A 14,777-nucleotide genomic window follows, 5' to 3' on the forward strand; every position below is an offset into this window, starting at 1 on the left:
CTCTGCCGGGACCCCATGACCTGGGAAGTGATTGTTTTGGTAGGTGCGGGTTCTTGGCTCCCCATATTGGCCAGTTATTTTTTTAAATTCCTACCAGACCTAGGTTGTTCTTCTGTCAAAAGCCTCCCCTACAATGTAAGCTCATCTTCCTGGCTGTAAACTCTTTTTTTATGGTACTCGTTAAGTGCTTACTATGTGCCGGGCACTGTACTAAGTGCTGGGGTAGATACAAGATAATCAGGTTGGACACAGTCCATGTCCCTCTTGGGGTTCACAGTCTAAATTAGAGGGAGATTTAATCCCCTTTTTATGGATGAGGTAACTGAAGCAGTCTACCAACTCTATCACACTCTCCCATGCACTTAGAACAGTGGTCCACGCACAGTAAGTGCTCAATAAATGCCATTGATTGATTAACACCAGCGGGCAGATCTGGAATTAGAACACAGGTCTCTTGATTCTCAGGGCAGTGCTCTTTCCACTGGACTAATAGCAGGATTTCTCTCTCTCTCTCTCTCTCTCAATCTCTCTCTCTATATATATACATACATATAAAGAGAATTTGAATGGGGAGTGTACCTTCCTGGAGCTGTCTTAGTGTCCCATACACTGATGTACATGAGTCAGGGCAGTTTTGGGATGGAAGAGAGGTGCGCTAAGCCTGCTGTCCCTTCCAAGAGCTCCAGGATCAACGAATCTGGTCTTGGATGTCATCGTGGTAGCAATGGCTACGGCTTTCATTCTTTCTCAACATTGGCACCGATCCATTTCTCGCTGGGTGCCTGCAGAGGGGAGAGCTCTGGGTGCCAACAAGGAATGCATTACAGCAAATGGAGCAAATGAAAGTTAGAACCCGTCCCTGCTGCTACCTTCACTTTAACCAATTCTCCAAGGTTCCTGCCCTACCAGAGTGCAGGAAGGACCAGGGCAGTCGCGGGAGAAGGTGGGACTTTTGTGACTACCACCATCTTATCCTTCAGCTAATAGTTCAGCTAGAAGCAGCGTGGCTCAGTGGAGAGACCCCGGCCTGGGGAGTCAGAGGTCATGGGTTTGAATCTCGCCTCCGCCCCTTGTCAGCTGTGTGACTGTGGGCAAGTCACTTCACTTCTCTGTGCCTCAGTTCCCTCATCTGTAAAATGGGGATGTAGATTGTGAGCCTCACATGGGACAACCTGATTATCCTGTATCTACCCCAGTGCTTAGAACGGTCCTTTGCACATAGTAAACGCTTAACAAATGCCATCATTATTAATATAGTCATTCATTCATTCATTCAATGGTATTTACTAAACACTTACTGTGAGCAGAGCCCTGTACTGTTTGGGAGAGTACGATACAACAATAAACAAACACATTCACATTCCCTGCCCACAATGATCTTACAGTCTAGAGGCAGGGAGAAAGACATTAACATAAATAAATAAATGACATATGTGTACATAAGTGCTGTGGGGCTGGGGGGTTGGGGGCATGAACAACGGGAGCAAGTCAGGGTGGCGCAGAAGGGAGTGGGAGAAGAGGCAAGGGGGCTTAGGGAAGGGGTCTTGGAGGAGATGTGTCCTCAATAAGTCTTTGAAGTGGGGGAGAGTCATTGTCTGACGGACTAGAGGAGGGAGGGATGGCGGAGGTGGTGGCAGGTTTCTAATCTTCGCTTCTGTCCAGGAGATGCTGGGACTGTGTGGTTGGGGAAGGGAGGAGAGGTGTGAGTTTGAGTGGCTAGGGGGCTGAGGTATGAGCATGTGCGTTTGGGTTGGGGGTTGCTAGGGGAGAGCAATCTTGTTTATAATAATAGTAGTAATAATGATGGTATTTGTTAAGCACTTATTACGTGTCAAGCATCGTTCTAGCACTGGGGTAGATACAAGCTAATCAGGTTGGACACAGTCCCTGTCCCACATGGGGTGACAGACTTCATCCCCATTTTAGATATGAGGTAATTGAAGCACAAAGAAGTGAAGCAACTTGCCCAAAATCACAAAGCAGACAAGTGGTGGAGCCGGGAATAGAATCTGGGTTTTCCTAACTCTGACTCCCAGGCCTGTGCTCTATGCACTAGGCCATGCTGCTTCTCTATATTCCCATCTCATGAACCCCTGATCAAGATGGGCAGTTCCTCTAGGAAGTGATGAGGATCAGGGTGATAAGGAAGGGTGGGAGGTATCCTGGACTAATCAGGTTAACATTGGGATGGGTGGGGGTGGGGAGGGGGCGTGAGGTTGTGCTACTGAGTGATCCTACCATCTGTGACAACCTTCGGTGCTGAGCACTGCAACTCCGGTCTCCCTGAGTGGGACACAGAGGGGCTGAGGCAAGTGTTGCCTTGGTAATGGAGGCTTAAGAACTGTTCCAGCAAAGACAGAAATACCTAGGCCTGCCCTCTCTGTGACCCCTTCATACTCTGTGAAGTTCCAGTAAAAGGGGAGGAAACCAATTCTATACAGCTCCGTTCAGCATTTTTAGCATTTGTCATACAAGGAGTGCTCCCCACCTGCTCTGAAAAATGGACGTAGGTTCTGAGGCAGGTTTGGCTAGTCATTTTACTCTACAGGCTATAATCAAAGATATTATGGCTCACCAATATTGAGAGAGTTTAATTACAGTTTTCTTTGGGTAGGGCTTTAGAAACCTACAGCCATTTGAAAATAGATCAAATCTCTAACATCGAAAAAAAGAAAAAAATCAAAACTCAAACCGATTCCAAAAATCATAAAGCCAAATTTTCTAAAGAAAAAGCATTTGATGACCCGATGTCTATTTCATATTGCTTATATAAGCATCTGCGGGTGAATGTGTATGACTATCAAATATAGGCTATGCTTTGGTTGTAAAGACCACTCATTGGTCTTTTTTGTACAGGGATTAAATAGCACTGAAGGAGCACTATCGTCAATAAAATGATATAGTCCTACACGTTTCCACCATTTTTTCATCCCATTTGTTATGTGCCAGGCACTGTACTAAGCACTGGGATAGATAGAAAGCAATCGGGTTGGACACTGTCCCTGACCCACATGGGACTCACAGTCTTAATCCCCACTTTACAGATAAGGTAACTGAGGCCCAAAGAAGTGAACTGACTTGCCCAAGGTCACATAGCAGCCAAGTGATGGAGCTGGATTTAGAACCCAGGCCCTTCTGACTCCCAGACCTGTGCTCTATCTGCTGCTTCTTCAATCCAGTATTAATCACAACAGTATCAGTGAACATTTTTTTGCACTTGATTCTGTGAATCCTAAAGACATTCCAATTAGGACTAGGAAAGAAGACAAATTGTGCCTTTTAGTTAAAATTGCAGCTGAAGGTAAAAAGTGCACTGAAAGCCAAATTTATGTGCCTATAGTACAGCATTAAATATCATAATGAAAAACAGTTCTAAAAGTTATCCATTCCATAGGTGTTTTTCTTTCTACTTCTGAATTTTCTCTTTCATCTGCTGAGTGTGTTAACATTTGGAAAATGAACATTTACTACTTTTAAATGACAAAAAACCGGGTCCAAGATGTGGGATGTATAGATGGCTCCATGTCATCTATGCCATGTCAGTAACAGACACAGCTTGACTCCAGTAATCCCTTAAAGTGGCTATATCCAGTTGAAGCCATTCCTTCTCCTAATGTACCGGAATAATAGTACCCCAGTAGTATTTGCATACAGAAAGATAATGTTTCTGAAGTTCCTCACGACCCATGGGGTGGAAGTAGCTGAGCAAGCCTGTGCTTGACAGATACCCACAATACGTGCAGCTTTGCCTTTCTCCAATGTCCTAGGCCTTTGCCTCGAGGGAGTATGCTGAAAGGGAATATTAACTACCCTATTCATACGTTGCTTTCCTATAAACAAAACCACCCAATCCCAGAAAATCCCAGGCTCTTTCCATTCGAGTTTCATAAGTGACTATGACAGCACACCAACCTGACTTCCAGCAGGGGCTTGCAGCATTATGTCATTAACCAGCCTTACGCAGGCCTAATCTCCTTCAATTCACTGGGAAGATCCTTTTTTTTAATGTTTGGCTTTTATGCACGCTAGCTGCACACCCTCCCACAGGGGCAGAATCTCTAGGAACCTACGACTCAACTGCTATGGAGTAAGGTGCTCCTGGAACACCTCATTGGAGAAGCTCATTTACAACCAGCAGCCAAACCTGTCTTTCTTTGAAGTGATGGCATTGGTGCTGCCCCGAATAATTTGAACACCTACAGTTTATCCCAGTTCTGAAGAGTTTTCATTTAGACAGTGAACACCACTTATCTTTCCACCTGTGATAAATGAAGTATCCTTCTTCAAATTGACAACAAAGAGAACCAGCGTGGCCTTGTGGAAAGAGAAAGGGCCTGGAGGGTCAGAGGACCTGGATTCTAATCCCAGCTATGCCATTTGCCTGATGTGTATGTGTGTGTGTGGGTGTGTGTGTGATCTTGGGCAAGCCACTTCTCTGTGCCTCAGTGCCTCAAATGTAAAATGGGAATTCGATTCCTGTTCTTCCTCCTACTCAGACTGCTGAGTTCCCTGTGGGACAGGGACTGTGTCCAACTTGATTATGTTGTTTCTGCCCGAGGATTTACTACAGTGCTTGGCACAAAGTGCTTAAAGAATACCATTTTTAATAATAATAATTATTAATAATAAACATGAATGTGATCAGTTCAGACAAGCGTAATGAAAGGACAAAGCTTTAACACATTCCTTAAAGAAGCTCCAAACTTTAATATAGTAAGTTGCACTTCACAAAGGCTCAAATTTAAAAAGGCAAAATAGGGGATTTACAAGCATAAAAGCCCAGGAGATAAAGGCTAAGAAACTTGCCTTTCATTTTAATGCTATTTTATTTCCTTAGAAACTTAACAATAAATACATATTGTATTCAAGGTACACTGATCTTTTAAGAGAGATATCAAGGAAATAGCCAGAAATACAGCCTCACCTAATTCATCTTTATCCTAATACTGACATTAGCTTAAAGATAAGATGACCTTTCTCCCAGAATGTTTTTACCATCATAGTGAAATACATACTTGTCCTTCGGACGCAGGATATTTAAAACAGGGCTCTATGAAATTTGGATCCATTAAGGAAGAACCTGCAGTTTGACATCAAGGACGGATGACTAAGATTTCCAAATTTTAGCTGCTGATTAGCTTTTATGTTTTTGATTGTTTCTTTTGGTTTGATCTTGGCCACGCAGCACAGAGCACTTGACAGTTATCCAGTTAACCGTACTCTGTGTTTTTTCTCAAATCGCACAACTATACCTTATCAAATTCAGACGGACCGCATAACTGTTTTTAATAAATGGTATTTGTTAAGGGCATACTATGTGCCAGGTACTCTACTAAGTGCTGAGGTAGATACTAGAATAAACAGTGTTGGACAGGAGTCCATGTCCTTAGATGGGGCTCATGGTCTTAATTCCCCATTTTACAGATGAGGGTTAACTGAGGCCCAGGAAAGTTAAGAGACGTTGCCCAAGGTCACACAGGACACAAATTGGCGGAGCCGAGATTAGAACAGGTTCTCACTAAGGCCACATTGTTTCTCACTTGCTCTCTTTACGCCAGTCCCATTAGACTGCAAATTAATGGAAGGGTGCTTTGGTGCTTATACAGAATATTGGACCAAAATCAACAGCCAGCAAGCCCTCCAGTGGATGTTCATGAACCCAGGGTCAGGAAAGACCTGAGCGGTTTGGGGAGGCAGTCTGAACTAGAGGGACTATATTGGGTTTGGGAGTCAGGAGATTCCAAGTTCTAGTTCCAACTCCACCACTGCCTGCTGTGTGACCTCCAGTGAGTCACTTAACCTCTCTGTGCCTCACTTTCCCAGTCTGTACAATGGGAATAAATAACCATTCTTCACCTTTTAGTCTGTGAACTCTGTATGGAACAGGGACTGTGTCCAATCTGACTACTTTGTACAACTCTATGGATTTAGTACAGTGCTTGGCCCATAGTAAGGAACCTAAGAAATACCATCATCATCACAACTTAAGGGCTAGAAAAGGACAGTCTTCTCTCTTAACATTGGTCACTCGAACCTCCAATGACATCCAAGTCTAGGGAAGAATTCTCTTCTCCCCTAAGTTCTTCCCCCTTAGCCAAATGTGTCCTTGTCAATTTTCCCTGGAGGGATAAATGTCCGTAAAATACATACCTGAAAGAGTAATGGGTTCTTTAGAAAGAAATAAGCAGTATGATGGGAAGCAGGTGTGCTGATTATGGTCATTTATTTGATAAGAACTCAGGAAATCTTGGAGGAATAAAGGATGAGTCAAAACCAAGAAAAAAACAGAGGGTAAATCCATTTGGCTAGGAAACCTCAAATTATATGAAAGGCAAAGGTCTTTAAAGGCCAGGTTTTTATCAAAAATATATTTATGAAAATAGCATTCTATACTAAAACCAATAAGTGTGTCCACAAGTCCTTTGGAAAAAGTTCAATGGATGCTTATGGCTAGACACGTATTCTTTGCAGAACATGTAAAATATTGTGCTGATGCTTGAGATATGTACAAGGTAAATGGCGGAGAGATACGTGCCATTAGGTTTAGTCAACAGTAGCACAGCCCTCATAGAGGATGAGGAGTCTCAATTTAACTCCATCCCCTGCAGTTTTTCTGTTTTTGCAGAGCAGGGTGTGTGGAGAAAACCAGAGGAGATTAGTGCCGGGTAGACTATTGAAGTTAAACCATCAGAACGTTCACTGATTAAAACAAAAAGATCTGCAGGCAATATTATTTCTTGAAAGACATGTTCAATACAATTTATTCTTTCTCAAAGAAAAATCCCAAGATACACCACCCTCTCAAACAGGAAAAGGATAGAACTCTGTTTTTCTCCACTGATACGATGTGTACATGGTACGCTATTTTCCCTTTAAGTGCTCTATATACCTGTGTTTTATTAAATAATCGTCAACAGGCCAGGGCTCTATAAGCGTAATGGGTCAATTACATTCTTTTAAAGACTTTACACCCAAAGTTCTCAGAAAACACGAGATAAGGGTTTTTTTTTGTTTTTTTTTCTTTTAAGTAGAGTGAGATGAGTTCTCCTAGTTGTAGTAATACCCTCTCTGGAATTTTAATTTCAATACAGCAAGCACTTACTTGCCTCACCATTCTCAAGACAAAACAGGAATAAAATATTTGTGTGCACTGAAAGATTAGAGGAAAAGGGATAGACAACTTACAAAAGGGGAAGAAAAAAAGATAAACAGTATCTAGTTTATTACCATAGAAAGAGATTTCCAGAATTTACAAACACCCACAATTGTTCATTCCAAGGAGAGTTTTGATTTGAAGGATTCACCCAAATGCTTTTTTTTTTTTTTTTTACAATATATACAGCGGAAGACTTTGATTTTTTCTCATTTTTTTTGTGCAATTGATGAGTTTGAGCTGAAACTTGCAAATACCAAATACAGTAAATTTGTCTTCTGTTTGGTTGACACAGCCTATTGTCTTACAGGAGAAGTACAAAATTTATTATCTTTTGTAAGGAATTCAGCTCCACATCGGGGTTATATTACAAGAAACGGTATCAGTAAATATAACTGTACAATCGAAGGCCATTTGAAGGCCTGTGATTTATATTATATTATTTTCTGAATTATAATCTTAAAACAAGAATAGTACCCTACTCTATTCTTATTAGCCTTGTTTTAAGCAGTTTTCCCACTCTGTTTACAACAGATCATAGTATACCTCAGTTCCACATCCAAAAAAAAGATGTGTTGTAGGAAAAAAGTTACCTTTTAATTAAAAAATTACATGTATAAATCAAAACCTATGTTAAATATTTAATACTCTTCAACCCACATTAAAAGTTTTGTACGGAATAATTTACACTGATTTGTCAGGTTTTCAGCAGCAAATGAAATTTAATGTATTGTGTAAATGTGCTAGTAGTAAACCCATTCTCACATGATATAGTGGTGTGCACATCAGTTCATCGTGGCCAGCTAAAGTCCTTGTATGATTTTGAGGATGAAGTTAGGCAGACTCTACGTCCTGGTTTGTCACAGTGCTTTTTTGCTTGGTACAATAGAGAATGTGCGGTTCAGTCAACTAACTCCTGAGGTTTGTGTAAAGTAAACAAACTAAACTGGATGTATCGTACCATCTATTGAGGAAGAGGATCTGAGGTCCTAGTTGTGATATAGATATGAAGCTTTTAGAGTCCGGATACCCATGAGTTAAAGAAGGATTTGCTGAGGTTGTATAGGTCATCATTCTGAAATGGAAAAAAAAAGAGAGAAAATTACCATTGGAGCATTTTGAATGGAATGCAACTACTGGCTTTTTTTTTTTTTTTGAAGATGGGAGGGGAAAGGCGGCAGTCATCTAGGTACTCATATGCGGTTGGTTTAGCTCACTCATTTAAAAAAACTAGCATCTAAAACAATCATTAACGAAAACTTGCAAAGTTAGAATAGATGAATTGATCACTATCACGCATCCGTTTTAGTCCTAAAGGTTATTTCTTGAGGCAACATCGCAGAAGGATATATGGTAAAAGCAGCTTGGCTTGGTACAGAATTTTGGGAGAGGTGAATGGGCGACGGAAATCCAGGCAAACTGAGAGTTCAGTGGCATATGAATAAGAAGGAAACTAGGTCAAAGTCAGGTTCCATGGAAGTTCCAAGGTAGATATCCACAATTGAGAACATCTTAGACTGCCTTTCGATTAAAGAGAGTTGGATGTTAAAGACAACCATTATAGTTTCCCATTCTACCAAAAGGACATTTGCAGTAACGCACACACATCCTTCTTCCCCACCCATAAATTCCTGCTTTGGCCCATCTGTGGCAGCAAATATGCATTCTCTTTTATACGTTCACAACAAACCCAATACGTTAGGCCCGGAATCAAGAAAAGCATCTAGGAAGGAATGGAACAGTCCTTTTGGGCATGATGTTATGACAGTAAAAAACAACAGTTTAAAAAATGACTTGCAGGAAGATTGACTAAGCTTAAAAGACATACTTTATATATGCTGGTTTTCAAGCCCTATGGAACTTATGAAATTAGGATGCAGAGTTATAAATGAAGAGTTCTATATATTTTCCATATTAACTAAGATCCTAAAAGATAAGCAAACAGTATGTTTTTCCACTTACAAATAAAGGGACACTGAAGTTCAAAACTGAAAAAGCCATCTGTCCTGTGCCTAGTAATTGCCCCCAAAACAGGATTTACTTTGTGTGGTCCTTGAAGTGAAAGGAAAGCCTATCCCTGCAAATGATGTGTGGTATGCTGTGAAACTCCCTGGGGAATTATCTCACAGATCTCTTATTTACTTTCTATTTTCTTCGGAACACACATTGCAATCTACTGGAATGTTCCTACCAGAATATCTATATACAGATTATAGTTTCACAGCCATGGACCTAAAATTAGATAGTAATACCATACTTTATTAAAGGACTAGCGACAAACAAAGAAATGGCCTAATTTAAACTGGGAAGGAGTGAAGTGTGATGGTTTGCTTTTCGTTTCATAGCTGGCTCTTATCCAAAACAGCTGAATGAATAGCTTAGAATGGGAACAAAGTGTACCCGATAGTATGGTCACGTGCTCCAACCTGTAATGGGAAAAGGATGGGAGAAGGGAAAATATTCAGTGGCATCAAATATGTCAAAATCTCTTGCTCTGAGACACTATTCAAACTCAGGCGGACAGAATGAAGACTTGTGAAGTGAGCTGCCCTTCGCTTTTGAAGATGGTGTGGCTGACACTGCAATCCTAGCCATGTGTTGGTATACTTTTCAGGAAAAACCATACTGATCTTCTGATTCTCCAGGCCACTTATACATTACCATACCTAGAAACACTATAATCAGTAAGGGGGTGAGGGGCTGGAGCATTTGACAGTGGAGGATTAAAGAGTGGAGTGAGAAGCAGTGGGGCATAGTGGATAGCGAATAGGTCTGGGAGTCTAAAGGACCTGGGTTCTAATCCCAGCTCTGCCACTTGCCTGCTCTGTGACCTTGAGCAAGTCACTTCACTTCTCTGTGCCTCAGTTATCTCATCTGTAAAACGGGGATTAAGACAGCGACTGTGTCCAACCTGATTAACTTGTATCTACTCCAGCGCTTAGTAGTGCCTGGCACACAGTAAGCACTTAACAAATACTATTTTTTTAAAAAAGGGCTAACCTGAAATCTCTTCCTACCTACTGGTCCTCCCCGACGAGTGACACCCCTGCTTCTTGCCCCTTCGGTAAAGTCAGTCAATTATATTTATTGAGTGCTTTCTGTGTGCAGGGGATTGTATTAAGCACTTGGGAGAGTACAAAGAACAATAAACAGACACGTTCCCTCTCCACAACGAGCTTACATTCGTTAGCCAGCTTGCAGTCCCAGATTTAGCCAGGCAGCCCTGCCCAGCCTGGAGGAGGAGCTCTGGAGAGCCGTTACCGAGAGGTTGATGGGGGTCAGTCGGAATGGCTGCAGGCTGCGTCCCCCCTTTGCTCTTCGTCTTTCCTTCCCTGCTGCCCCTCAGAGTCCTACTTGCTGGGAAGGATGGGGGCCTCTAGACAGTAGGGCTTGGGGCAAACACTCTGACTCCCCTGCCCTAAAACAGAGCATCCTTATAGAGCCATCTATCAGCTCTATAGATTTAGGGTCTGTCTAAATGGTCACAATTCAATTATAAAGTTGTCAATTTTGGCTTGGATTATCATCACTGCTACCTATAGCTGTTGCTCTCCTACAGGTCTTCAATGCAAGATTCCAGAAAACATCCAAAACAGAGAAGAAAAGGTTAAGTCGATACCAGCTAGTGGAGGCAGAAGTAATGTTTGGAAAATATTGCTGTATTATACTTCCAAGCGCTTAGTACAGTGCTTTGCACACAGGAAGTGCTCAATAAAATACAACTGAATGAATGAAAAAGAATTCCAGTCCTCAAGAGGGAGAGAAAAGGAGCAAGGGGTGTGTGTGTGTGTGTGTGTGTGTGTGTGTGTGTGTGTGTGATGTGTGTGTGTGTGAGAGAGAGCGATAGAGAGATAATGTGAGTGTTAGCCAAGTTGCCCATATGAGGAAGCAGCATTACCTAGTGGAAAGAGCACAGGCTTGGGAGTCAGAGGACCTGGATTCTAATTCCAACCCCAACACTTGCCTGCTGTGTGACCTTGGGCAAATCACTTAACTTTTTGGGGTTTCAGTTTCCTCCTCTGTAATATTTCCCTCCTACTTAGACTGAGTCCCATGTGAGGCATGGTCTGCGTTCGAGCCAGTTTACTTTGTATCTATCCCAGAGCTCAGTATAGTGTACATTGTAAGCACTTAATTAATTATTAGGAGTGTGTGTGTGCAAATGGGCACACTCACATATAAGCTATCATACTATATAACTTTACGAAAGCAGGTCTTTGTAAGTGTTGCAAGGTTCTATGCTAAGAAATGTCTGTGACTTGGGAAAACAACCTAAAAATACAGGGAGCAGTGAATACAGTATTTTCCCATAACACACAAAAATGTGAAATATTTCCCTAGAAAAAATGCCACAAAAATTCCACTTACAAAGAGGTTGCTAAAATTAATATTTCCACTTACAGCCTCCAGTGATAGGTAGAGAACTCAGATATATGTTATACCTGTCGAAGTCTCATGGTGGAAAATTTTGTCCTAACATTACCATATCACCACATTGGTTTGTTTTTTAAGAGGACAATTCTAGTTTAAGAAAGATGCTCCTTTACTTTTAATAAGGCCATTTTAAGATCACTGGACAATCTCTGATGGAGAGTGTTAATAGCAGTCATAGCATTTGCTGAGCTCCCACTGGGTGCAAAGCACTGTACTACATGCCTAGGAAGTATAGAAACAGTATGGTCCAGTGGATACAAAACAGGCTTGGGAGTCAGAAGGACCTGGGTTCTAATCCCGACTCTGCCACTTGTCTACTGTGTGACCTTGTGCAAGTCACTTCACTCCTCTGTGCCTCCGTTATCTCATCTATAAAATGGGGATTAAGACTGTGAGCCCCATGTGGGATAGGGACTGTGGCCAACCCTATTGGCTTGTACCCATCCCAGCACTTAGTACAGTGCCTGGCACATAGTAAGTGCTTAACAAATATCACAATTATTATTATTATTAATAATAAAACATTTCATGCTCATCTGGAGTTTACACTCTAAGTAGGGGTCAGAGATCATTCCTAATCAGATGGAGGGGGTGATCTAGACCTAGTCGGCAGGGGCTTGTTCAGATAAAGGGATTAAAGGAAAGAAGAAAAAAGATACCAGAAAAGTTACTATACACAGTTTCATATTATAAAGCCCTTTGATAAAAATTTATGTTTAGAAAAAAAACGAGTGATAGTTTCTTGTAATCCTGCTAATTGCAGATATACTGCTTAGCACCTCCACTTCAAAATTGCATCACATGAGAGAAACACACCAACTATTTGCAAAAAAGGGATCTATTTTTCCCTTTAAATGCCAGGAGACATGGGAGTGAGAGAGAAGGAGAAACGGCAACAATTTTGACATATAAAATTAAAATTTCATCAGAGTCCATTCCTATTGTGCTTATTCAGCCGAACTCAATCCTCCAATTATGGATTTTAGTCTTTGGGACATTGATTTAGAAGAGTTGCTTCTACGTAAATCACTTCAGAGATGGCATTTTCATTGCCCACCTCACCTCGCAGAGTCCATATATGGTTTTTGGGGATGTGTGTACTAAAGTTAAAACAGCATTTCAAAAGGAAGCGAGCAAAAATGCTGCATTCCAAAAAGGGCCTGAATCTGGCACACAAGCCTTAAAAGCAACTTGTCTGTCAGTTTAGGCCCACTGTGAAGTGGTACCATTGTGTATGTTTGTTAGAGGGGGAAATGAGCCATTAAGTAAGTAGAAAAAAGATACTCCAGCCCTCTAAGGATCCCCCACACCAGATACCACTTTTATTTTCGGGTCCTTTTCCTCATGCCCAAGGAAATGAAAGAAAATGGACAATCCCATTTAAGGACTCACGGCAGTGACCAATTTGTTATTGATATCTTCTCCCTGGCTAAGAGGGCCACCTAAGCAATTCTATTAAGATACAGAGAAAAAAAATCAATCAATCCATCCTATTTATTGAGCCCTTACTGTGTGCAGATTACTGTATTAAGCCTTGGAAGGGTACAATATAACAGAGTTGGTAGAAACATTTCCTGCCCACGAGGAGCTTATATATCACCAAGCTAAAAAAACATGTTAAAGGTCGGCTAAAAGTATTTTTCCCTTTAGGCAGAAAGGTTGAAAACATTTCAGTAGGTGGTATGAAAGGAATACATTTCCTGGCAGGCTGAAGTTGGGCAACTACTAGACCACTCTGACTCTGATGATGAAGGGTGACTCTCTAGCAGAGTCTGTGTATTAATGGGACTGCTGAAATGACACCTTGGCCTGCTCCAAGTCATTTAGGTGGGAGAGGGTGAAACATAACCAGGCCGCTAGCCAAATCTTTCAGTTCTTGTACTGCTGAGGAAGAAAATTCAGATGTAACCACCAACAGGGGAAAGGCCATTTCTTTCCTGATCCCTTTTTGTCCTAAGGAAAGACCATCTAGCAAGACTGACCCCTTCATGGAATTTCCAAAGAATGGGACAAAACTTCTGATAAGCCCAGACAAGTTTTGGGGACTAAGAAGTAGGGTCATAAAATGGTTCAGCTCCTTGAAAGGGCAGGGACCTTGGAGTCGGAAAACCTGGGTTCTAATCCTGGCTCGGCCACTTGCGTGCAGTGTTACCTTGGCTGAATCGCTTAATTTTTCCATGCCTGAGTTTTGCTCATCTGTAAAATGAGGATTCAATCCCTGTCCTCCCTCCTAGCTAGCTTAGACTGGGAGTCCCACATGGGACAGGGACCATGTCTGACCTGATTTATCTTGTTTCTTCCCCAGTGCATCGTGCAGTGCTTGGCAAACAGTAAGCACTTTACAAACACAATTATTATGTGACCAGTCCATTAAGGAGAAATTACACAGAAACTATAGACTCTCCAATTAGCTTTATTGGGAGGTTAAAAGTGGTGGAAGAATACAAAAGGAACTGCAGAGGTGTTACTGAGGAACTGCTAAATTCATAAATACAATTAGGCATTTAGTTCAGTAATTATCAGAAACGACAGAATCAAATCATGCATTTAAGTAAATTGCACATCTTTAGACATCAAGAGAATCCTCCAAAAGAATCTATTGCTAGATTGCGAGATCTTTAAACTGTGAGTTCGTTGTGGGCAGGGAATGTGTTTACCAACTCTGCTACATTGTACTCTCCCATGCACTTAGTACAGTGCTCTGCACACAGTAAGCGCTCAATAAAGATGATTGACTGATTGATACTGGAACTACTGCAGTAATGACAGAGCTTTGCACACAGTAAGTGCTCAATAAATACAACTGAATGAATGAATGGGTGAATGAATAATGACATTGACCGAGCATCCACAGACGTGCTTGGGAAAGTACTACAGAAGCCCAAGACACGTCTCCTTCCCAAATGGAACTTGGACCAAATATTCTAGAAAAGAAATAACAGTTCATCCGGAATCAGTTTTCACCAATAACTTGGTGAAAGCACACTGACATAGGCCTAGCCATAACATGTGCCATAAGAAAAATCAGCCTGGCAAGGACTGTTTCTCTTGGCATGGAAGGTGTGGGCAGGGCTCTAGTATACCTTTTCAACCTTATTATTTCCCTCTCCTTTGTTAGGTTTGCTGCAATCCCCTTGGATTAGATTCCCATTTGCCCACCTGGGCAAATGAGAGGATGTCTTTTTAATAG

At 41.6% G+C, this 14,777-nt stretch overlaps 1 protein-coding gene across 1 annotated transcript in view; it reads right to left on the minus strand.

Annotated features, from left to right (window-relative positions):
* Positions 1–6,197: 6,197 nt before the first annotated feature.
* The window catches only part of IRS1 (insulin receptor substrate 1), a 91,403-nt gene continuing 82,823 nt past the window's right edge, over positions 6,198–14,777 (minus strand). Inside the window, exon 2 of the mRNA XM_029068906.2 lies at positions 6,198–8,228. The gene's annotated coding sequence lies outside the window, so the exon portion shown is untranslated. The remainder of the gene's footprint in view (positions 8,229–14,777) is intronic.

The sequence above is a fragment of the Ornithorhynchus anatinus genome, chromosome 7, assembly GCF_004115215.2.
Source record: "Ornithorhynchus anatinus isolate Pmale09 chromosome 7, mOrnAna1.pri.v4, whole genome shotgun sequence".
In the NCBI taxonomy this organism is placed as follows: Eukaryota; Metazoa; Chordata; class Mammalia; order Monotremata; family Ornithorhynchidae; genus Ornithorhynchus; species Ornithorhynchus anatinus.